The 23960-nt window shown below is 39.0% G+C and overlaps 1 protein-coding gene across 1 annotated transcript in view; it reads right to left on the reverse strand.

The window, feature by feature from the left end:
* LOC106047364 (nascent polypeptide-associated complex subunit alpha, muscle-specific form-like) overlaps positions 1 to 23852 on the reverse strand; it is a 100938-nt gene extending 77086 nt beyond the window's left edge. Inside the window, exon 1 of the mRNA XM_066994982.1 lies at positions 23606 to 23852. The gene's annotated coding sequence lies outside the window, so the exon portion shown is untranslated. The remainder of the gene's footprint in view (positions 1 to 23605) is intronic.
* Positions 23853 to 23960: the final 108 nt, after the last annotated feature.

The raw sequence follows: 23960 nt of genomic DNA on the forward strand, positions 1-23960 counted from the left end.
AGAGAGAAATAGCGTGTACAAAAATGATAAGTCAATGGAAGATATGTAGGGCCAAATCCAGACTCATGCTACAGTTAAGAAGTTCTAAAACCACTTTAAAAACATGGTAGGAATCAGGACAAATAGAAGAAAATCACTCAGAAAAATTAATCTAGTCTGAAGGAGCATCATAAATTTACTTTAAATTAATCTGAGGGTTTATGATATCAGATATTGCATTACTGTATTTATGATAATTTGATTGCATGAAGGAACTGACATCTGAAGACTCGTGGATATAACTTGAGATGTTTCTGAAGAAGAAAACATTTTTGGAAGAGAAAACAGTGTTTGGCAATTATTTCCCTGAAAGCCAGCAGTGCATTTTGCGGTATCCCAGTAGGCAGCACAGCCATTGTATTGTGGTGGGTGAGAGAGCTTGTCTCAATGACATGAGCTGTGCTGCTTGTCCTCAGGGTAACCAAACAGTCCCTATATCAGTATTAGATGTCTATAGTTTGATGGCCAACTGGGCCATAGCATGCAATAGATGTGAGAGAGCCAGCATGGCTTCACCAAGGGCAAATCATGTCTGACCAATCTGGTGGCTTTCTATGATGGAATGACTGCATAGGTTGACATGGAAAGACTGAGCGATGTCATCTGCCTGGACTTCTGTAAGGCTTTTGACACGGTCCCACACAACACTCCAAATTGTAGAGAGATGGATTTGAAAGGAGGGCCATTCAATGGATAAGGAATAGTCTTGAAGGCCACACCCAGAGAGGTGTAGTTAGTGGCTATATGTCCAGGTGGAAGGTGGTGATGAGTGGTGTCCCTCAGGAGTCCGTCCTGGGACCAGTGCTGTTTAATATCTTTTATCGATGACATAGTGGGATCAAGCGCACCCTCAACAAGTTTGCAGATGGCACCAAGCTGAGTGGTTCAGTCAATAAAACAGTAGGAAGGGATGCCATCCAAAGGGACCTGGACAAGCTAGAAAAGTGGGCCCATGTGAACCATATGAGGTTCAACAAGTCCAGTTACAAGGTGCTGCACCTGGGTCAGGGCAGTCCCAGACACGAGTACAGACTGGAAGAAGAACTCATTGAGAACAGCCCTGCAGAGAAAGACTTGAGGGTTCTAATGGAAAAAAAAGGCTTGACTTGAGCCAGCAGTGCATGCTTGCAGCCCAGAAGGCCAACTGCATCCTGGGCTGCATCAGCAGAGGAGTGCCCAGCAGGTCAAGGGAGGTGATTATCCCCTTATGCTCTGCCCTTGTGAGGCCCCACTTGGAGCACTGCATCCAGGTCTGGGGCCCCCAGCACAAGGACATGGACCTATTAAAGTGGGTCCGGAAGAGGGCCATGAAGAAGCAGAAGGCTGGAGCACCTCTCCTGCAAAGAAAGGCTGAGAGAGCTGGGGGTGTTCAGCATGGAGAAAAGAAGTCTCTGAGGAGTCCTCTTTGCATATTTTCAATACTTAAGGGGGCTTATAAAAGAGATGGAGAACAACTTTTAGCTCAGGCAGATAATGATAGGACAAGGGGGGGATGGTTTTAAACTAGAGAGGGAAGATTTAGATTAGATGTTAGAAGGAAATTTTTCTCTCAGAGGGTGGTGAGGCACTGGCACAGGTTGCCCAGAGAAGCTGTGGATGCCCCTTCCCTTGAGGTATTCAAGGCCAGGTTGGATGGTGTCCTGGGCAACCTGATCTCGTGGGTGGCATCCCTGCCCATGGTGGGGAGGTTGAAACTAGATAATCTTTGATGTCTCTTCCAACCAAAGCCATTCTATGATTCTGTGACTTCACTTTGAGTAATCTACAATGGACAGAGGCATGTACCTCTCATAGGCAACATCCACAGAGTTATGGAGGAGCTAGTACAGTACAAATTCAAACCACAGCTTACCACATATTAATCTGCTGCTTTAGGCAAAACTTTATTCCTGTTGGTCAGTTAGGATGGTGAACTCTTCAAGTCAGAGACTTTTATTAGATGCCCATTCACTGCCTAACATATTTGAGACAACTGTGTTTGAGAGTTAATATAAATAGGCAATGAAAGAGACCAAATTCATGTTTGCATCCACAATGAAATTCCACATTGCATCCACAATGAAATTCCTGTTCATAAGAAGTAAACAAAATCCCAGACACTGATTAAAGGAATGAGGATGGGTCAGTGGTCAGGTTAGTGGTCCCTGTTAGTGGCATGCCTGCAAGCAAGCCTTCGTCCTTCGGAAGTCTTTGGATGTGACACATTGCACTGTCTCCACTTAGAGTAATGAAGATAGGAATATTTCCTACACCTTTCAGAGGTGTGAAGGTTAAATCCAATAAAGAGGTTTATATAATGTGAATATGGGTATCTAGAGGAAACATGGTGTAGACAGGACACCTCTGTAAGTCCATGTACTACCACACACAGCAGAGCCAAGCAAGGCATGGCAGTGCTTTGCAGGGAAAACTATGCGGATGTTGGAAGCAGCAGAGCCATGTTAGCACATTGCTGCACCTGAACCAATAACAGTGGCACCTGAACTAACAGGGCCATGATGAGGTGATCACAGACTGAAGCAGGCAGGGTTAGCTCCACATTACACTTTGTAGTGTGTCCTTCCTCAGAAAAGTCATCATAACACTGCCAGCTACAAAGTGGGATACTTTATCTTTTATTTAACTAAGCAAGGAAGATGCCATCTGTGTTGAAGGCATGGCTGTAGATGGTGTTGTGCATATCAGAATAAATGAGGAATAGCTTTCCTGAAGACATCAGAGTCAGACAGACAGAGAAATTGGGGAAGTGAGGTGTGAATTCAGCTCAAGAGTTGTTTCATTCATTTTTTTCCTGTCCCAACTGATGTGTGGAGCAAGTGAATGATCCTTGGCAGCAGACCAGGATGAAGGATATTGAGATCAAAGGAGTACCAGCACACCACTGTACTTCATAGAATAGTGTGTATTTGGCACAGAAACCCCTCTGATAAGCATTAAAAATATCTTTTTAATGGATATTTTATTCTCTTGACAGAGGTTGATTTGAAAGTGACACAAAAGTAATTTATCCTCACATGTAGAAATGCATTCTCCAGATAGAGATAACATATTAATTTTACTCATTCATGTAACACTCTGAAAACTAATCTTAGGTTCCTCCCCCAGTGCTGTGGAAAGTAAAAATTAATTGACTTGGGTACAAGGAAACGAATGAATTTGCATTTGCTTTACTTTAAGATTCTGCTTTCAAAGTAACGAACCTAGGTCATCTGCAAGCAATCATTTGTTTTCGACTACAAATTCTGCTTCATCATGTGCTTAATATGTCATTTGTTCATTAGCATGCTTGTTCATTAATTTTTATTTAACAGCACACTCTGTGGTCCATCATACTAATGTATTTAATTTCTTCAGTCATCCAACATACAGTGCATAATGTGGTCAAAGTTACATGAAAATGATCTTGTATTTATACACTGTCTTTCAGACAGAAGAATCCCAGATCGGGTTCATAAACTATCTTCTGTGAATAGGTTTCTAAACAATGGTTTAGTGCAAATGTAATTATGGATCTGTTTTACCTTTGTATACATATTTCCAACTGTTCTTTTTAAACTGGACATGTATTGCAGATATGTCATAATATTGGCTATTTGATCCTTACTTTTCTTACTAATCAGAAACTTTCTTCTCTTCTCCACTTTGAACTTTCTCTTGGTTAATCCTGGTGCTCTTATCAGGGTTTTGAGGTAAGGAAAAAAATAACAAGAAATTACAAAATAAGAAAATCTGGAAGTGAACACTAAAGAGAGAACATTGTGTGCTTTCTTTGCAAGACATTATTACACCAAAGACAAAAATGGAGGCCTGTCTTTGAAAACAGAAGACTCCTTTAACAAAGTAGATTACAGTTTAAAGATAGCAAAGACAGAAGGGTGTTAAAAGTTACATAGCTCCCATGAGCCAAATTTCAAACACTATTTACACAGCACTATGAATTATCTATGTCTCACAAAGCAGAAAGAGGACTGTCTATAAAGTATTCCCTAATCTTAAAGACAGACAGACATAGATCATAAAGCAGTACATTTTTGCAAGATCCAGAAAATACAGTTCCGTGATGTGGAGAAAAGACAGCTTTGCTTAGAAGTCAGATTAGCAACTCCAGTTCAGTGCCATGTTCATCTATACATAAATTGAGATAGGTATATTCCCCATTTTTTTGTACAGATGTGTTTAAACACAGGACAGGTTTTTTTGGTTGATTGGTTTGGTTGTGGGTTTGTTTGGTTTTTGGTTTGTTTGTTTTCTTTGTTTGTTTGTTTCAGGTAGGAGATCATATAAAGTATGGTCTACCTGAAATGAACAGGAAAATATTTGGAAGGAAGGATTTCTCTTGAAAAATGTTAACAACAACAACAACAAAACTTTCATCTATTTTTTAAATGGAAACCAAGTATTCAGAAACAAAATAAAACCCCAGAAGAAAAATGTCTCTGTAATGCTTTTTGGGGGCTCAGAAACCTACAGTTCTGATGCCACCTGCCTTCTTTCCCCTAAGACTCCAAAAACAGGCTACGTTTTTCATTATAACCACTTATTTCCTCTCTCACTGATCTGCCATGATGCAGCATGGAAATATGTGGCCACTGTGCTTTTCAATGATGATGCCTTCAGGAGTAATCTAAATGTTGGAAAAAAATAAAGACATGAGACTCCTAACCTCCTAGAAATTCCTCAACAACACTTACCAATACTTTTCTTTGTTTAGTGAGCTACTCTTAAAAAAAAAAAAAAAAAAAAAAAAAAAGGCCAATACTTTCTATGGAAACCCAACACTTTCAGTTACAGGGCTACATTTAGAGATTAAAGATTTGAACTGATTAGTCTGGGAGATTCTAGGTGAACCGTGCAGGGCGATGAAGTTCATCATAACTAACCAACTCTTTCCCTCCTTAATCTTGGACCTCCTTCTATGAGCTAAGTTAGCTGAGTTCCTAGCCATCTAGAGACAAGTTGCACACACACCTTCCCTTTCCTCTACAAGTATTATTATTAGTATATAGGCTAGATAAAGTCTTTATTCATGCACTTCACATGCATTGTTGATAAAACAGGGTCAGGTACAGGAGCAAGTACTGCCCTGGGACTGTCCCTGCCACTAAATTGTTAGGATGCTCCCATGCACAGCCTCATGATGTGATAATTCACAGTGCCAGAACACAGCTTGGAAACAGCCCACACCAGACAACACTGACAACTAATCAGCCTGGACACAGTCACTCGTTTTGCTAGGACAAGCCAGTCTGGCCATGTGGACAGAAACTGTGCTCTGCCACTTAGCTTCAGAGCCAGACAAGAAGCCTTGGATTGTTTTCTTTAAGAGTGTGTAGTCATAGTGGTTAAATGATTGACCCCAGAGGAGTATCCTCCCACTTTTTATGGTCTTCTGTTCAGACTTTGAACAGACTCTTCAGGAAACACACATTTTAAAAGTTTATTGAATTGACAGCCAAATGACTGTATCTTATGGTTTCCCCCAAGTTTTCAAGTCACACCTAAGAATTACCCTGTGAGTCTTTGATAGATTTTTAGGTGGCAGTTTTTCATTCTCCAAGATCGACTACAGGTCTCTGTGGTATATATTTTATTGGAGGTTGTGAGTCTACTATTAACCCATGTTAGAAATTCTAGGCTCTTCATATTTTTAGTTCTGGAGTTCCTCATTTTATTCCAATGTGTCAGGCAACATGATGGCTGTTGCATTAGTATCTTAATCTTCACCTGCTGATCCTACACCACTGTTAATTGGTAAGATAGAGTGTCTCAGCTCTCTAATCTTTTAAGGATATAATTTTTTGACAAATAGCTTATGAGATATTCATATACATACACATGTGCTATATAAAATGATTATAAAATTCTATTTAATGACACTGTTATTTAATGGCACTTTATTTAATGACACTGTTAAGAACACTGAAACAGGCTGCCCACGGGGTGTGTGGAGTGTCCTTCTCTGGAGACATTCAAAACCCACCCGGAAGCGTTCCTGTGTGATGTGATCTAGGTGTTCTTGCTCCGGCAGGGGGATTGGACTAGATGATCTTTCAAGGTCCCTTCCAATCGCTAACATTCTGTGATTCTGTGACACTGTTACTTGCCTGAAGTTATTATTCTATTTGAAGTTATTCAGTTAATAATGACTTAATTGCATATGAAAGTACGCTTTCTACACAAAAATGTCCTGAAATGAAGTAAAGGCGCACGTGCAAAGTTCAAATAAGATTCATCTTGTATACACAGAACTTCATAACACGCATATAAGACTCAATGTCTTCCTTGGTATTTCAATGAGATTTGGACCATTGCTTCAAGTCAAACTTGTATTGAAATGTGTTCCGGAGCAGAAATGGATTTATGCACATCCCTCATTGGTCTGTTCAACCAGCAATTTTAACACTAATTGCTATCAGCATTAAAAGCCCCACTAAGACATTACACTCTGAAATTCAGCAAAGGCTGGATAAAATTGCAGCATGCATTCTTTAAATATTTATACAGTACATCAAAACAAATGAAACTGGAGATTCCATTTCCAGTGTGAGCTGCAACATAGCTAGAATGGGGTCTACTATGTCATGCCACTTATTTTCATTTCTTTGATATATTTTTTTATAATGCTTCTGCTGAATTAGTAATCAGGAACAAGGGACAGAGTCATACTGTTTTAAACCTTCAGTATTCCTAAGAGTAAACAGATACCCAGTGAAGCAAGTTAGAGAGGCCTTTAACCCTATGAATTATTTTGCGAGCATGAAAGTCACTTTCATAGATCAAGTTTATCACGGCATTGAAAAAATGTACTTATTTCTAATTATATTAGACTTTTTATTCTTCATAAAAAGAAGAAAAAAAAAAAGAATCTGCCCTTTTAATATATATTAATCATTTAGTTAATCAAGTCTGAGTGTCTCAGGTCTTAGATACAAAGTATCTCACAGAGATCTCTACAGAAAAAAAAAATTGCCTGTAGAGTTTGACAGTAAGAGCTGTTTTTCTGTTATTTTGGTGCAATATGAATACAGTAATAGTTACCATATCAGTGACTTCCAAGTGACCATGATATTTGCCAAATATTTGGTAAAGTATTTAAGTAAAATGAAGAATAGTAAAGATTATTCCTGCTAGGCTGCTCTTTCACAAGCTCCTGGCCACTGTGGTCCCAGAAACGTTGTGGTCTGCATGGACAAAACACTGCACACTCACAAGTCCTTGATGGTGTTATCACTTTTAATATAGATTTTTCCATCACTTTATGACATACATTTTCTTTTGCTAAAGATGGAATGGAGTAACCAAGTAAGATCTGGAGAACAACTTTTTACTCAGGCAGATAATGATAGGACAAGGGGGGATCGTTTTAAACTAGCGAGCAGAGATTTTGATTAGGTGTTAGGAGGAAATTCTTCACTTAGAGGGTGGTGAGGCACTGGAACATGTTGCCCAGAGAAGCTGTTGATGCCCCATCCCCCCAATCCCTGGAAGTGTTTAAGGTCAGGTTGGATGGGACTCTGGGCAACCTGCTCTACGGGGTGGCATCCATGCCCATGGTGGCGGGGTGGGGGTGGGGGGTGGGGGGGTGGAACTAGATGATCTTTAAGGTCCCTTCCAACCCAAGCCATTCTGTGATTTATGATTCTATGATTCTATGATCTGATCTCAAATGTGAACTAGTATATAGTGTACAAAATGAAAGACTGGAAGAAGGACATAACATATAAAGGGCTTCTGCAAACAAAACGGGAATAATATACTCTTCCTTTCCAAGCTGGACAAAAAAAAAAAAAAGTATAATGCCACTAAAGCATGGAAGAGTCATGTCTGGCCTCAGGAAATCACATTCACACAAAAGCAGAATAACTGTATTAGTCCATTTAGTTTCTTTCACTGTAGTACACCACACTGCTCCATGTTGAAATGCATTTTGGGAGATAAGGACAGGGGTGAAATGATGGTCTAGATCTCATTCTTTTTTCACAGGAACTGAGCATTTTCAATGGCAGTAGGATACCTAACTGTTGTAGGCTATCTCTTATTGCATGTTCAACACTTTCTATATTAAGGCCCTGAGGCCCTGGATCTCTTTATTTCCTTACGTGGGGTGGGAAGCCTTAAGATATGTCTTAATTCAACAGTTCATCTTCTAAAGAAACACCTAGAAACAGTTCTGTTCTAAAGGAACACATAGAAAGTGAGGAGGACTATTTCCAACCTTATGAAGCCCATAAATCAAATGCCATATTTTAGACCATATTTTTACAAATGCCATATTTTTACTAATGCCAAATGCCATATTTTTACAAAAACATTAAACTTCTAGTAGTTTACAGCAGAAAAGACAAATAGCTTCTTGTAATTTGGTTGATATAGTTACAGTTCACACACAATCTATCCAGACTTACACTGACTGGAAATAACATTTTAAAAAAATCACCTCCCACATCAACTGTATTTTCCCAACAATTTCTCCTGTAGACCTGATTTCAGCACACTGAGACTAAAAGCGCTGAGCAACCTGGGCTGAACTCAACTCCAGCGAAAATGTGTTTGTGCTAATTCAAGAGCTTATGAACTTGCACTGTCTCACTAAGCTTTTTAGTTCATCCATTTACATGTCTGAGTTTCAAAGAATTTTAACTTTCAGAAACCTCACACTACAAACTCAGAGCTTAACCAAATGCACAAGCTGAATATCATGTTTATGTATTTATTTATGTATGCTTTATTGATTTATTTATTGGTCCTAGAATAGAAGCAGTATGAAATCCTTTTCTTACTACTGGATTTTGTTAATAATCATCTGCCTGAGCCAGGCTAACTGAAAGAATTGCTGAGGTTCACAGTCTATCCAATGAACCTTCCTCTGTTCATTTCAGCAAAAGCCAATAGCCATTTATTTCTTTTCTCTGCTTTCTCTCCCCAGCCTTGTTACAGTATGGTGAACTTAAAAGTGTCTCCCTCTGCCCATGATCTGTGCATGCTCATGAAGTTTTTTAGTTCTCAAATTCCTAAAGAAAATTCTGATTTGGCATAGCCTCAAGTTCTTTTAAACACAAACACTATCTCCCTTGCTTTGGCACTCTCCTTGTTTTTTCTGTCCGCCTTTTCCCCTCCCTTCTTCCTTGCTATGTCTACCTTCGTCTCTCCCTCGCTCAATTCCTCAGTGAAGAAAGCTAACACTCAAAAAAAGTCATGTTTATATGGTGATTATCTTAGCTTAGAGCAATGCTACTGGGCAACATCATAAATAAAACACTTTTCTAGGGCATTGTTAGATAAACTCTACCTTACAATTTCCAAAATTTTCATGTGCTTCACTCTTTTGGAAAATTCTTTTCCTTCATGTCAACAATACCATCTGTTCTAGTTTTGTAGATTAGTAATAATGCTGCTGCTTAAGGCTTTGCCTCACTTTTGCATTGACTTTAGGAAAATTAGAACTTGAGCATGAGAGTTGTGATCTCCAGCATGTAGCAAGTACTTTGGAATGACCTAAATCTTTCTGCAGTAACTAGGTACTCAGAAGAAACATCTGTATCAACATCAGGTACACCACCACAGACAGACTATGAGCTCCTGAATGATACTTCAGGCAGCACCACTCCAAAATGAGATAAGGCTGTGAAATTTTTTATTACTGCTGAATATAGCTCTTGGATCTTCAAGCCTCCAGATGTAAGGGAGATGAAAAAATGATGTAAATGGATTTTGCCAACCTATTACACAAAGGTCATGACAGAAAGAGACTGTTTTGCTCTTTCCCAGTCTTTCTTACGTGTATATGGCCATGCATAATAACCTCTCATTTAGTGAAAAAAAGAGAATGTTGTAGTCCTTACAGAAGAGAATCTCTGCCTGATAAAAATAACTGGTTGAAATTGCTGCTTTGCTGATATCCATAGCAGTTTTGCCACTGACCTCAACAGCATGGGTGTTTTCCTCTTTGGTTATGATAAATGAGGCCAGCAGAAAGTTCTCTGAAGGTAACAGTTGTTTATGGACAAAAAAGAACTTGCAGAACATATTTGGTCTTTTCACTAATTTTTCTGATCTGCATATTCATTTACTAAATTAAGCTGCGTTAAAAACAAATCTGCACTTATGCATATTAACGTTAGTTTTTAATAGAGAATTTCCATATATTAAATTAAAAACTTCTCTCTCTTGATTTTTGTTTTTGTTTTCATTTTTCCATAGGGATTACATCAAAAATTTATTATGGTTTCTTTACAGTTTTCAGCATTTCATTTATGTTTGTGTTCAGTGATTTTCATAGGAGCAACTGACAGATACATTCATAATGATTTATGTGGAAAGGGAAGCATAGTCATATTAAGCATATAATGAGGGCCCTGGAACATTAATTTACATTTTTCTGGCAGTCACAGTGGCTTTGGCAGTGGATTTTAGATTACCTTAGCATTCACGTCTAAAACATATGTGATAACTAGCCTCAGCCTTCATCTTACTGTTGATCTTCTAAAACAGTGAACATAAGATAAAGATCTGTTGTGGTTCTCTTCTCAGCTCTCCGTAACATTTCATAAATAGGTCAGTTTTAGCATGTTTATATAAATTGATTCCCCTTCTGGGAATGCTGGGCTGTGATAAACAGTTCTTTCCAATTAGTTTGTTTTTATAAAAATAGTTGTGGATTACTCTTACAGCTAAAAATATTTCAAATATAAGTATTTTCTAAGTCAAGAAAATGTTTTCTGTCTGTTACTGACAGATGAACTGCAAATGCACACTCCTATTCCCTTCAAAATTAATATTGCAGTCTGTATGCATACAGACTTCTTTTTGACATTGCATAGCAACATGAAGATCTAGACCTGCAACATGGTGCCCACTATCACAAGTCACTGTAACCATAAATGAAGAATGGCTAAGGCCAATGAAACTCTCTTGGTTTGTAATCTCTGCACTTAACAAACGTCTACATGATCAGACTCTGTTTTGTCATATTTGCTTTAGAAGTCATTCTGTTGGCTTGCAGATTTGTACATTCCTTTAGATGCCAGCTGTCCTTTTAATCCTCATTAATAATTCATTTTATTTGATTTTGTTATCAGGCCCTTTCCTAGAAACAATTTGTTTTTTAAGTCAGGTCAACCGGTGAATCAGTTGCCCTGTAAACTCCTTCAGCAATGAGTAGCATTGGATATATCAGAAAAAGATGTAAGAAATGATAAGAAACCATTACTTGGGACACACGGAACTTCTATTGTTTGACCATTACTACCCATCATGATGACCATATCTTTCTTCAGAATAGTTAACAGAATTGTGGTGATAAATTCTGTGCCTTGACCCCTCCTTTTTCATACCATTGCCCGCAGCTTTATGGGAGAGACTGAAGTTCTGAGTGGCCTAGCTCCCCTGCTCACTTTGTGGTAGGTTTGATCCAACAGCAGATGGAATTCCTGAGGCATGTCAATTTAATTTTAGGTTGTGCATGTAGTGCACATGTTGCCAATTACAGTGGTGTATGATGTCTTTCTAGGAAGGAGGTCTCTCTCTCACACTGGGTGAACATGCTAAGGATAAATTTTGCAAAAGTTATTAAATCTGGTCTCAGTCATGTCTTAACAGCCTGCATAAGGACAGGACCGTATTTCAATTATTTCTTACTGTCTAGAAATAAGAGATTCCTCTCCTGCTTCTCAGATACTCTCTTAGCAGTAATGCACTCAGATTCCTAGGGAATGGAATAAGATCTCTAGGTTTCAGATGGACTTCAGTGATGATGTTGTTATACAGCTCCATCCGAGCACAGAACTTTAGACTTCGTTAGAGCCCTATGACCATGGTTCTGAGAAAATTAGGAAGCCCCAAAACAGGCTCTGAAAAAAGTATTCAGATGGATAGATATATAGCATCAGCTACCTAGAGTAGGGAAAAATACAGAGTAACTAGATAAGGAGCATTAGTGCACAAGTTAATCAAAAAACACTGTTGAGTTCAGAACAGCTTCGGACAGCAAATTTGGGAAGAAGGAGAGGGCTAAGTTTTTCTAAACCAATTCTTCTAGCCATTAAGAGCAGTGGAAAGAACCTCTGCTTAACAGAGCAAGGCACAGTCTTTTCCACATAATCTGTTGTGTATTCTAACTGCTGGGCAAATTGGTCTTTCAGATAATTGTATACATTTCTTGTTATATATTTTATGTTCTAAAAAGACTTTCCCTGTTTTCCTCTATCCCAACAACTTTGGAAGTCTCCACTTCCCTGTACTTCATTGGCCTAGTCCCACAGCCTTGCCAGATCATTGGAGATGTGACTTCAAAACAAAACTGCCACCAGGCTTGCTTTTAGCATGAGGCTGAAAAGACAGTACGATTAACTTTCTGGGTAATATATTCAAGATACAACACCCATATATCCCAATTTAAAATAGTTTCCTACAGACATCACAAATGGTTGAAACAATTGCATACCTAACGCTGTCATTTCTTTATCAACATATGGGATAAGATCTTTATGGTATAAAAATAAGTTTTAATTGCTCAGTTTTAACTGTATATTCATAAATTCCAGTAGGTCTCATAGTTAGAGAGCAGTCCCTCGCCCACTTGAACTGCTGGCACAGATATAGCTTCAGAAGCATATTATCTAAAGATCTAATGGTTTATCACTCATGAGCAGTTCAAATGTTATGCTCAAACCATATATGATTCCCGCTGTCCTGGCCAATCCAAGACATTGAAGTTAGGCTCTTTGGAGTTCAAACTATAGCCTGAACTTTGCAGTAGGAAAAAGCAATAAATTCACATATGCAAAATGTAACCCGTAGTCCAGCCAGCTTACACAGAAATAGTAGCTACAGAATACTAACAAAAAGCAGAAAGGATTTTCATTTAGATATAATATGGGTGAACATATGAATATACATATATATAAATGTAAAAACTTATATTGAAAATTCCATCAACATTAATGCATGTTATCTCTTCAAACTGCTTTTTGGAACTACAGCTTTGATGTGGACATTGACTCAAAAACAAATTCTGAAACATCAGGCTTAACTGTAAACCCTTCAGCATAATCATGAATTTTGCTTCTGAATACATGTCTATTTATTTGACTCTTGCAAAACACTCACTGGCCTGTGTCTGGAAATAAAGAAAAATAATATGACAACTCTCTTCTGATTTGCTGACATGAGATGAGCAACCAAGTACCATATAGCAAGCATGTGAGTACGGTAAACTAAGCTTCACCACTGCAGCAAACTCTAACTCTAAAATCTACACTTTCTCCTGCCAAAAGACCCCTTTCCATAAATCCACAGTTTCACAAGAATAAGGGCAAGATACAAAATATGTTCAAGTCCAACTTGAACCTGACCCAGTTGGAATATGAGAAGAGAATAAACTGCCACCCACACACAGTTTGCAAGCAGGAAATAAGATCCAATTGTTTCATTTATGTATATTTATTTCTTTTTAAGTATCTGTATTGTCTATCACCAGAGAAAGGGTGTTTGTGTGTTACTCTTGGGAAAACGGTGCAATTAATTTTGAATACAAATATACTTTTGCTTTTTTCATTAATTAATCTTTGGGCCATGATTTCCATGAATTTTGCAGCACAAAAATTGTGTTCAGAATGGTGTTCAGAAACACCAGATTTGAAGGATGCATATGTGAGTATTTGTGAAACCCAGAACTGCAAAAATATTCATTGGAAGTACTACTCACACATCTAATCAAGAAAAAGGAATAGTGCCAGGCAGACAGTCCAACCAGTGATAGCTTGAAAAGCAAATATTGGCTGTCCACAAACTATTTACATAGCAAAGATCATCTAGATAATATAAACATTTTAATACTCTCAAACAGCATATTTCTTCATTAATTTGACTAATTTTGTATTATGTTTTAAACAAACATTCTGAATATATTCTTTATTTTATCAACTTTTGCCAAACTTTGGCTACAGATTGCTGTAGCTAAGTTACAGAAGTAAACATTGAGCCAAATAGTGTATGGCTGGATATGCTGTGAGCACATAAACATCAATAGTAAATGAAAACAGTGGACAACATAAATAAAAAGTTTTGATTCATTTTCTTATTCATCCTCAATCACAAGTGCTGTTGATTTTCATGTGTATCTTCAAGACACCGTATCTAGAACACTGTCTTCAAGTGGGAAGATATGTGACCATTAACACTGTGAGCTCTTTCCATGACACAGATATAAGAAACAAGAAAAGGTTTGCAATTTGAGATATTATGATATGACCCATACGATAAAGTAGTCCGACAAATCTGCAGTGCAATCAGCTCCCTATACTAGTTATTTTAAAGACAACTCACATTTTGCAGCAAATTCCCCTCCAACAAACCATTCCTCACTTCACATCAGCAGAAAAGGGGGAAGGGTTTAATCATAAATTACTTCCTTCAACTAGTCTGTCAGCATTTTGAAGGACTAATCCTTCCCAGGAATTCCACATAGGTCACAAAAAAAGATACATGAATGCAGCCAAGGAAATATGCATATACCTCTTCACATGTGCATATTCAGAAAGGAATTTCTGCCATCACCAATGCTGATTTCAAGGATGTCATGTATTCTCAACAGGACTTGGTAACTCTTGCTCCTGACAGCAGCAGTATAAAATAAAACAGAGATTGATGCATACAGTTTTGGAAAACAAAAGCCCCACTTAGCATGTCTTAACCACTTTTCTGTATGCTAACATGTTAACTCGTCAGACTACCTGACTTAAACCAAGCCAGAAAGAGTGATATGGCCAATAACTAGGTTCATTGTTAAGAGTCCCAAATTTTAATTAATTAATTAATTTAAAAAATTAAAGATTGCAATGAAACTCTAATTGATACTTTGCTTTTCCTTTTTCTTTAAAGAGAACCAATACTTCAGAAATCAATTAATTTAATCATTTATTAGAAATCCAATTGGGTGTCATTGTGCCATAGCCACATTGTTACACAGCTGTTTTCTTCTTTAATTATTTTCCTTGTATCTAAAAAACACATGCTTTCCTTCCAAGCTTGCAGAGTTCTGATAATCACAGCAGACCTGTCTTGTGCTCCCATAAAGACTAACATGATAATGCACAATGTTATGATTATCACCACCTGGTAAAGACAAAGAGTAAATAACAAGATTTAATGAGAAAAATTATTTATACTTTTTAATCAGGCACAGGTTATAAATTCAGGATATGTTGATTCATAAGTCTTTTGTACGTATGTAGGAAGAAATGCTACAGTATTTTACATACTATTCAAATCTCCAAATGTAGTGAATAATTTCACTATAAATAAATTTAAACTATATTTCTACATATACTACCCTTCAATTATGTGATGCCTTTGTTTCTATAAATATGCAAGTTTTTCATACAAGGGCATTTCAGACTTTGAACTTTATGCAAACTGTTCACTTTCAATCTGTTACATAAAATGTGTTACCTGTGTTCCAGTAAGTCATTCTGCAATGAGTTTTTGGCTATGATTCAGGAAAGCAACCTTTTTAAGGACCAAAATTAAGGCATTTGCAGCTATTTTAATTCAAATGGTTTTGATTTTGTGGCTTTCTGCTTTCATACCTAGATAACATACAAAAAAATAAATAATAATAATGTCCAGGAGAGGGGAGAATGTCCCCTGAAGATCCCCACTCACCACAAATGAGAAGTAAAATATTACTTATATTAAGTACTATTATTTTTGTTGGTCCACTGAGATTTTCAGTTACCAGTTCAAACAAATAATGAATAAGCTTTCTTTCCTCAAAGCAACCTTCCTCAAAGCAAGAGACCATATGTGAAGAAAACAGTATCTGTGATCTGAATTCTGCAACTGTTTTTATTTTTAATGATCTTCTTGGAGAGTACAACATAATATATCAGTATTGTAATGACTATAAAACTTTCCACATTTCAATCTAATCTCTGAATTTTATATTGGCATGAAAACCAAATACAGAAACCCAAAATGCAGTTGACATTACCTCTCTTACCCCTACTTGAAACTCAGGCTACTTGATCTTTTGTGATACTCCAGCTGTCTTTCTCTATAATTGTGTTTTCATTACAGCAGTTGTGTTACATTGACTCATAAGGCTGAATGTCTGAATTAGGATTAGAGCCAAATATAGAGCTGCTGTGCCACAGCTCCGTCAGCAGAGCAGTGAATGATGCTGACTGTATACTTTAATATTAGTGAATCTATGGCATTCATTTATTCATAACAAGACTGTGCTATTGACCTAGTTTGCTCATTAAATTAATGGAAGTTGGAGAACCTAAAAAGAAAATCCTAGAGAGGTTTCATTTCTGTGCCTACTTGGTTGGATCAGTAACTCCTTTTATTTTCATTTATTTTCTCCTGGCTCTATAACAGGATGAATTTGTTTTAGATTATTTTCCTATTAACTAAAATTTCCCAGAGGTTCCTGGTATTTGCATTCAGCTATTTCAGTAGCAGATATAACATTGTACTAAATACACCATCTACTGAAATGATGAAGTCGTAAGGAAATCAGACACATGTTCCTTACAGATGTTTGACCTAAGGCATACTGGAGTTGCCAAATCCACCTTTGGGTCACACTCTTCTCCATCTGGAGATCTACAAACATTGGGCCAAAGGAAAAGAGTGATTTATAAACTGGGTAGCCCTACTAAAGTCAACTAACAATCTTGAATTTAAATGCCAAAATCAGTGCTGTAAGTGCTAAGAACTTGCAGCCAACAAAGACTTCAGTTGGGACTTTCTGGCACTCTATCCCTGAAAACTGGGACACTGTGAGTTTGGTGCTTACATGTTAAGTTTAAAAGTGTGGTTTTGGAGTCCTGACTTCTAAATCCATATTCACACCTCCAGGTTTAGCCAGTCATCTTTTGATCTTTTGTCTTCCATATTCTCTTCATTGGCAGGAATAGGTCAGAGAAATATATGAGTGCTGCACAGACTTATAGCCAGTTTATCTGCTTGGCTGCTTGGTTATGGGATTGCATGCAAACAGGTATTCCTATCTGGGCTTTTTCTCTTGTTCATTGCTCAGTCTCTTCTGATGCGACTCACGACTCTCACAGGATTGCTACCAATAATGAGAGCTTTACCCTCATGATCAGCTCTATACATATTAATTTTACTTTATCAAGATCTCCACCCAAAGGAACCTATACACTGCATCCCAGGAGAAAAAAAAAAAAAAAAAAAAAAAAGCATGTGTCATTCACCTGTGACTGAAAAGTCTGTCTCATTAAATTGGCAGACAACTCTATAATAGATGGTTCCCCTTTACGACCACACTCAGAAGCCACAAAATTCCTAATTTATGTAAGATTTCAGTAAAAAAGACAACATTCTTAAATTGTAATGTACCGGAGGAAAAATGCAGGAGACTTCAAAGGTCACAAGGGCTTTGAGTAAATGGTACCCAGCACCAAGTCCCCCCTGCTGACTGTTTTACAAAGGGTGTAAATCTTTGCAGAAAGTTAGTGTTGTTTTCATAATGTGATAATCAGGCTGATACCAGTTCAGTGGAAAGGTTGGGTTCAGGGATATAAAATTCTCTATCTAATTTCTCCTTCCATTTTCCTCAACTGATGCAGTTTATTTTATTAAGTTTTATAATTTATATATTTTATTAGGTACATTGGAAAGTTAAGGAAGCTCTGAGCCATTGATTTAAACATTTCCTTTACAGTGCAGGAAAAAGGGAGTTTGATGAAAACACTGTGTCACTGGATGTTCTTCCTTCCCCATTTCAAAAACCCAGTTTTCCTTTTTGCAGCACTTTGAAATAGGCTTATTAATCCACCGAGGGAAATAAACAGCTGGAAGTAAACATTTCCCAACTGCTGGAGAAACACTAACTGTTTCCTAAGCCATATCCAAGTGGTCACCAAATAAATGCATAAGGGAAAACCAGTTCTTGGCCTGGATCTATGCCTGTGATAATGAAGAAATAACAGTAGAGGGTTAGCTGAGTCATTCTTCTTTAGGAATCATCAAGTATCCAAATTCTTAATTATTTATTGGTTGCTAAGACCAGCAGCCAACACTGTGCTCAGTGCTGTACATGGCAGCCTTCACCACACAATCTAAATTTGACATACCAATGTTATCCAGCAACTCACTGAATGTTCAATAGACATCCAGAAATTCTCTTGGTGGGTGGCACAACCCAGAGCTCTTTTGTGAAGTGTTGAAGAAGATATTTTCCAAGATAAGTGCATTTTAAAGAAAAATCCAAAAAGGATAGGCACAATAGGCACCACAAAAATTAACCAGCAGTTCCAAGGAAGGTAATGAAAGGCATTCTTCAAGGTCTATGAATATGACGTTGCACACCCGTTCTGCTACAGATTATGTTATTTTTCATATGCTTTTCAACAATGCTCACATAAACCAACACAAACAGCTGTGTAAAGAAACAGATAAGAAGAACCTGTAAGCCCACAGCCAATATAGACTGAACATAAAAAAAAATTTTGCTCTAAGGGCAAATATGCATATATATATATTATTATGAGTGCAATAAGGAATTTCTGTAATATTCAAATCAAACAAATATGAAATAAAAATAAAAGTGTGTCCAGTCTAATTAGCTGTCCATGAAATGAAACCCAGCTCCCCCCCCCCCCCCCCAAAAAAAAAAAAAGTCCATCCTTCAGGCTTAATGACATTTTGGTCAGCCACATTAAACAATGAATACATCCCAGTCAGACCAGCTGAGTGTCAGACTGGACAAGTTACCAGCATAAGGCCACAGGTGATCTTTGTACACAGGTGAGACAACTAGCAGGGAAGAAAACCTGCAAGATAGAGCTGGCTGTGCCTTGACCTGAAACATTGAAGTGTCCTCAGCAGCCCACGGAAGAAATGTGGGTGTATTATTTGTGAGGTCTGAGAATGAAATTAATAAGTGAGGGAAGTGTCTGGAAGAGACTTTTCCTGAGCAGAGAAAAAGTCCAATAGCCCTAGATAGTTAAGTATTGTTTACATCCTGGTTAGCTCTTTGAAATGTGGTACAGTCCTTCCTCTGGACATGTGCCTGACCAGCCTTGTGGCTGTGGTGGGTAAGGAAGGGCAGCAGGGTCATGAACACGCTGACCACCACTATGTACTTACTCCCTAAGAGTAGCATTTAGCACACAGACCTCTCCTACCTAGGATAACTGTATCTAAGATTTGCTTTTACCTATTTTAATGTTTACTTATTGGGAAGTTTTGTCCTATGTCCTCTGAAACTACACCTGAGACTTTTCTGTAGCCTGGTGCTGAACGCCTGGAGAATAAATAGATAAAGAAAAAAAAAAAAAAGAATTTCTGAGACATATATAAACTGAAATGTCTTCACATATATTTGGAAGAAAGCCATGTTGTGTCTGGACAACTCTTGAATGGAAAAAAAAAAAAGTTGTTAGAAAAATTAATCATTCACCCAAAACATCTGATTTGAGCAGCCCCAGTTCAAATCCAAAAGGCCAGAAATGGAAAAGGTTTTGTTTTTCAGTAGCTATTCTGTCAGGAACAATAATGCTAGCATTTAAAATAATAAATAAATAAATAAAGTATATATTTGGTGCAATTATCACAGACTAGCAGACTATCACAGCCAAAAAATCCAGACAGGTTTTCTAAGCCATGAGCTTGACTGATAAAATGAAAGCATACTATCAATTAATATCTATCAGTTATATAATGCTTCTGTAATCAAGAAGCCTGTGAATAAGTGTTTATGTATATTTATATATTCACCTTTCAAATTCTAATACAATTCTTCAGACTCTATCAAGTCTTTCAGAGTATCCCTGTATATACCAACTGAACTAATTTCTGTGCACTTTCCAGTATTAACCCTGATTTCAAAACCACTGCAGAATAAAGCATTAGAAAGTTGTGGGGAATAATGAAAAAGAAAGAATGTACACAGATAAGTCCTCATGGAGATCATTTGAGTATGGATATGGAAAGATCTATCTGGGAAACAGGATACAGTCTCTTAGTTTCATGACAGTAACCATGACTGAAATGCTTTAGTAACAGAAAATTTGTTTTCACATGGATTTTGTAAAACGGAAAAAAAGATCTCCACAAAAGTCTGCTCTGGTGCAACTGCAAATTCTATTTCGTTCAGAAGAGGAAAATCTAATGCCTCCCAATACACAAGAGGTCTTAAACAGTGTGTCTTGTCCAAAAGATAATGGATTTATATTTGAAAAGTGCCCAAAGGTCACCTACAGAAGAACTGGTCTTACCTCACTGAGTCATCTAAGGCTAAGGCTTAGGCAGAGAAATCTTCCTCCAGAGGAAGATTACCCAATACTAAAACCATGGCTACAGAGATCCTCTCATCTGTCTTGGTGGAGGAAGGAACACCCCTTTTGGTGATTTACCATGGTCTCATCAGGTGTAACTGGCATTGGAATTACAGACCCAGAGAGCTGATACAGGGAGATGAGAGCTGGAAGTGGCAGAACTGTATGAGCATGATGTGGAATCTAGAATAACTATACCTAATGAAGAGCAGAGCCAAACAACGCCACCACAGCACCATGCTGAAGCCACTGTTCAGCTTGCAAGCCTCATGCCAATATTCCTGAAGAGTGCTGCCCTCTGTTGTGTAAAAATGTCTGCTAGGTACCCATGGCACAGCACTACATGTACCAGCATGGGCAAACACAGAATGCCATAGAAAACTAACAGTATTTTTTCAGTAGCTGAGGTTGATTGTATATACTGCTGGATGCTGAGTGTACTTCAGCTGATCCTTAAGTTTAAATAAGGTATACCTGAATGTATTAAACAGGTCAATGGTTTAGCTTGTATCTCCCAAACTCAGAAGTGTTTCTTTCTAAGACAAGGAAAGCTCCCCTCACTGCTGCAGGTCTCTGAGCAGTTAAATATGTATGGGGCCAAACTCAGTCCTCATAAAACCCAATTGACTTCATTCAAAAAGCTCCTATAAAGATGACTGATGTCATTGGAGTCCCACCAAGGATGAATTTGGCCCATGACATTCCTCCTGTTTAGTCATTGGATAGGAATGTAGGGAAGAAATGCATTCTGGGCTGTAGGACTCCATTTCTCAACAACACTGCCAGGGCTGAAAAGGAAATACATGTGAACATAAATTTGTCTTGCACGCTCTATTAGATCTCTCAGATCAGCCACTGCTTTCAGCTGTCCAGGTATAGGTTATATATGAATTGGAATAGCTCCTTTCACTACAGGAAGATTGAGCAGGAGTTTATACAAGAGTGTGCGAGGTCTCTCAGGAGCAAAAGTAGCAGCATTATCCCCATTTTACAGATGACAAAACCAAAACAGGGAGCTGATGTGATTTGCTTCAGCTCACAGGTGGTGACAGAGGTAGAAGAGGTATTGAAACTCAAGTACTTATGGCTCCTGGCCACTTAGGCCATGTATTCCTGTGATATACCTTCATAACTTCCCTCTCCTTTCCTCATCTCCCTTCTCCCCTGTCCCCAGCCCCATCAGAATTATCTGTAGCCACACAACTAGGAAGTTGAGATTAATCCATCCCCAGAGAAACTGGGAGTAATATACAACTCATGCAGAACCTTTAAAAAAATATGATTTGCAGTCCCCTTTTCAGAGACATATGTAATCCAAAGCTGAAAAGTTTGCTGTTCCAGTACATATTCTGAGAGATGCTTATGCTCTGTTTCATGAATGTGCACTGTGAAGACCCCATTTGACACAATTCCTTCCTGCATCCAGAAGAAAACCAGGCTGAGAAGGCTGTGCAGAATCAGGCTGTTGCAGAGTAGTAACAGTTTATGGGCAGAAAAAGAATGACTGGAATGCAAAAGAAAAGAGAGAGAGAGATGTGCCAAGACATCTCTACAATTTCTCCTGTAACTGGAAATGGTTAAAAAAAAAAAGACAAAAAAGTTTCCCTCGTAAATCTTGCAGGAATATACAACTCTAGAACTCTAGTCAGGTGCCCTGGTTTTTACTCTTGCAAACCATTCAGTGATATTTTTATGATGAAAAAGCAAAATTTAAAGCAACTGTGAAAACAGAATCAGCTCTCAGTTGGCAGACTGAGGCCTATGCAAGTTTTATTCACTGCATGAATGTCAAATTAAAACACATGCAAAGAAAGAAAAGAAAAAAAAAAGAAAAAAAAAGAAAAAAAAAGAAAAAAGAAGAAAAGAAGAAGAAGGGGGAGGTAATTAATCATTTAAATTATTTGTGACCCTGATTCAAAAGGCACTTTTCCCGTATAATTCCCCTCATTTATTTTGGGGTTAGTACGACTTATCTCTTTTGACTGTCGTGATTTCATCTGTTCTTTGCTTTCCTTGGAATTACTGCACTGATACTGCCTAGCAAAATTCAAAACACTGGAAGGAATAGGCAAACTATTCACCAGTGAAGCTGAGAGCATGACCAGAGAGATAGCCTTTGTTTGCACAAGGAAGAAAAAAGCCTTCTGGGAAGAGGAAATGCTCACACATATACATTTAATATAAATGACATTAAGAGGCTGTGTGCATCCTGTGCTCGGTATGCCCATGTAATTTTAATACATCTGTACATCTGATTATGTCCATTCTTTTTTATTTATTTATTTTGTATTGCACATAAAAATGCGTGTCCAGGGAAAATCTTGGCAGGCAGATAAGCAGGCTTCAGCCATACAAATGAAACGCTTCTCATGCCCAGCTGGGAGGAGTGGTTTATCCACCTTCACGACCCCGCAGCTGTAATGGTTCCCATGAACCGATGACTGATGCGGTTTCTTACCTCTCTCCACGGGTGTTTCGCTATCCCGGTGTTAAGGAGGTGGTGGAGCGACCGTGGGAAAGCCTCAGTGTAGTGACCCTCCCTGCGTTCCTTCCTCCCTCCCTTTGGAGCCGACTCGGAGAGCTGCCTCGTAGTCACGACCCCTGAAAAACTATTGGCTCCAAACGACAGAGCCCTTCGTTTTCCCACTCTGGAAACTGCCACTGGACCCTGCGTGCATGCGGGTTCCTTTACTCCATGCCGTAAACGACGCGAGATTACAAAGCGGCCGTAGAAATTCATCGGAGACTTTCTCCGTGAATCTCCCTTAAGAAGAAGAGAGTGAGGAAAGGGGGAAGCGGGGGAGCGAACCACCCAGACCGTAGGCTGGCAGTTAACACCGTGCCAGCGCCCGGGGCTGCGTGTCCCTTCTCGGAGAGGCGCGGGGTGCGGTGCCTCTGACCCAGCAGCGCCGTACGCCGGCGGCAGCCGGGCTCGGCCCGGCGCGCTGCGTGGTGCGAGCGGACTTTCCCAAGCAAAGCTCTGCAGCCAGAGACCTGCAGGGCGGTGAGACGGCCACTCCCGCTGGACTTGAGCGAAGCGATGCAGATAAACCTAAGGAGGGCTTCAGAGGCAGAGCAAATCTTCCCCCTCCCTCCCTCCCTCCTCCCCACCCCACCCCCCACCCCCAAGAGACGCTGTCGATAAAACGCAGACCGATCCGGATCGACAACGGCCGGCCCGCGCAGCAAAGGGTCCTCCTGTTCGACACCCAGCCCGCGGAGCGCCGCGCAGAGCACCGCGCTCCTCAACTCACTGTGGCATGTACACGCTGTCGAAACGCAGGCTTCCCGCAGGCTCGGGTGATTTCCCCTCAGCACTCTCCTTGCCTATTTCGTAAGGTTGGTTCTCAGATGCCTTTTAAGACAAAAGCAAAAGCCTTTACGCGGAGCGGAAAGGGGGTGGCGGTGGGAAGCAAAGCAAAAGCAAGCTGGCTTCAAACTCGGACTGTTCCCACAGCCTCCGAAGCGGGATGAACACGGAGGCGTCATCTCGGTGCCCTGCGTTTCTCAAGGGCCTTCCTACAATGAAGGTGGACTCTGCAACCCGTCCAGCAAGTGCATTTACATTAATTACGGTGCGCTCGAAACGGTGTCCAATAAACAATAAAA

This window comes from Anser cygnoides, chromosome 3 (assembly GCF_040182565.1).
Source record: "Anser cygnoides isolate HZ-2024a breed goose chromosome 3, Taihu_goose_T2T_genome, whole genome shotgun sequence".
Classification (NCBI taxonomy): domain Eukaryota; kingdom Metazoa; phylum Chordata; class Aves; order Anseriformes; family Anatidae; genus Anser; species Anser cygnoides.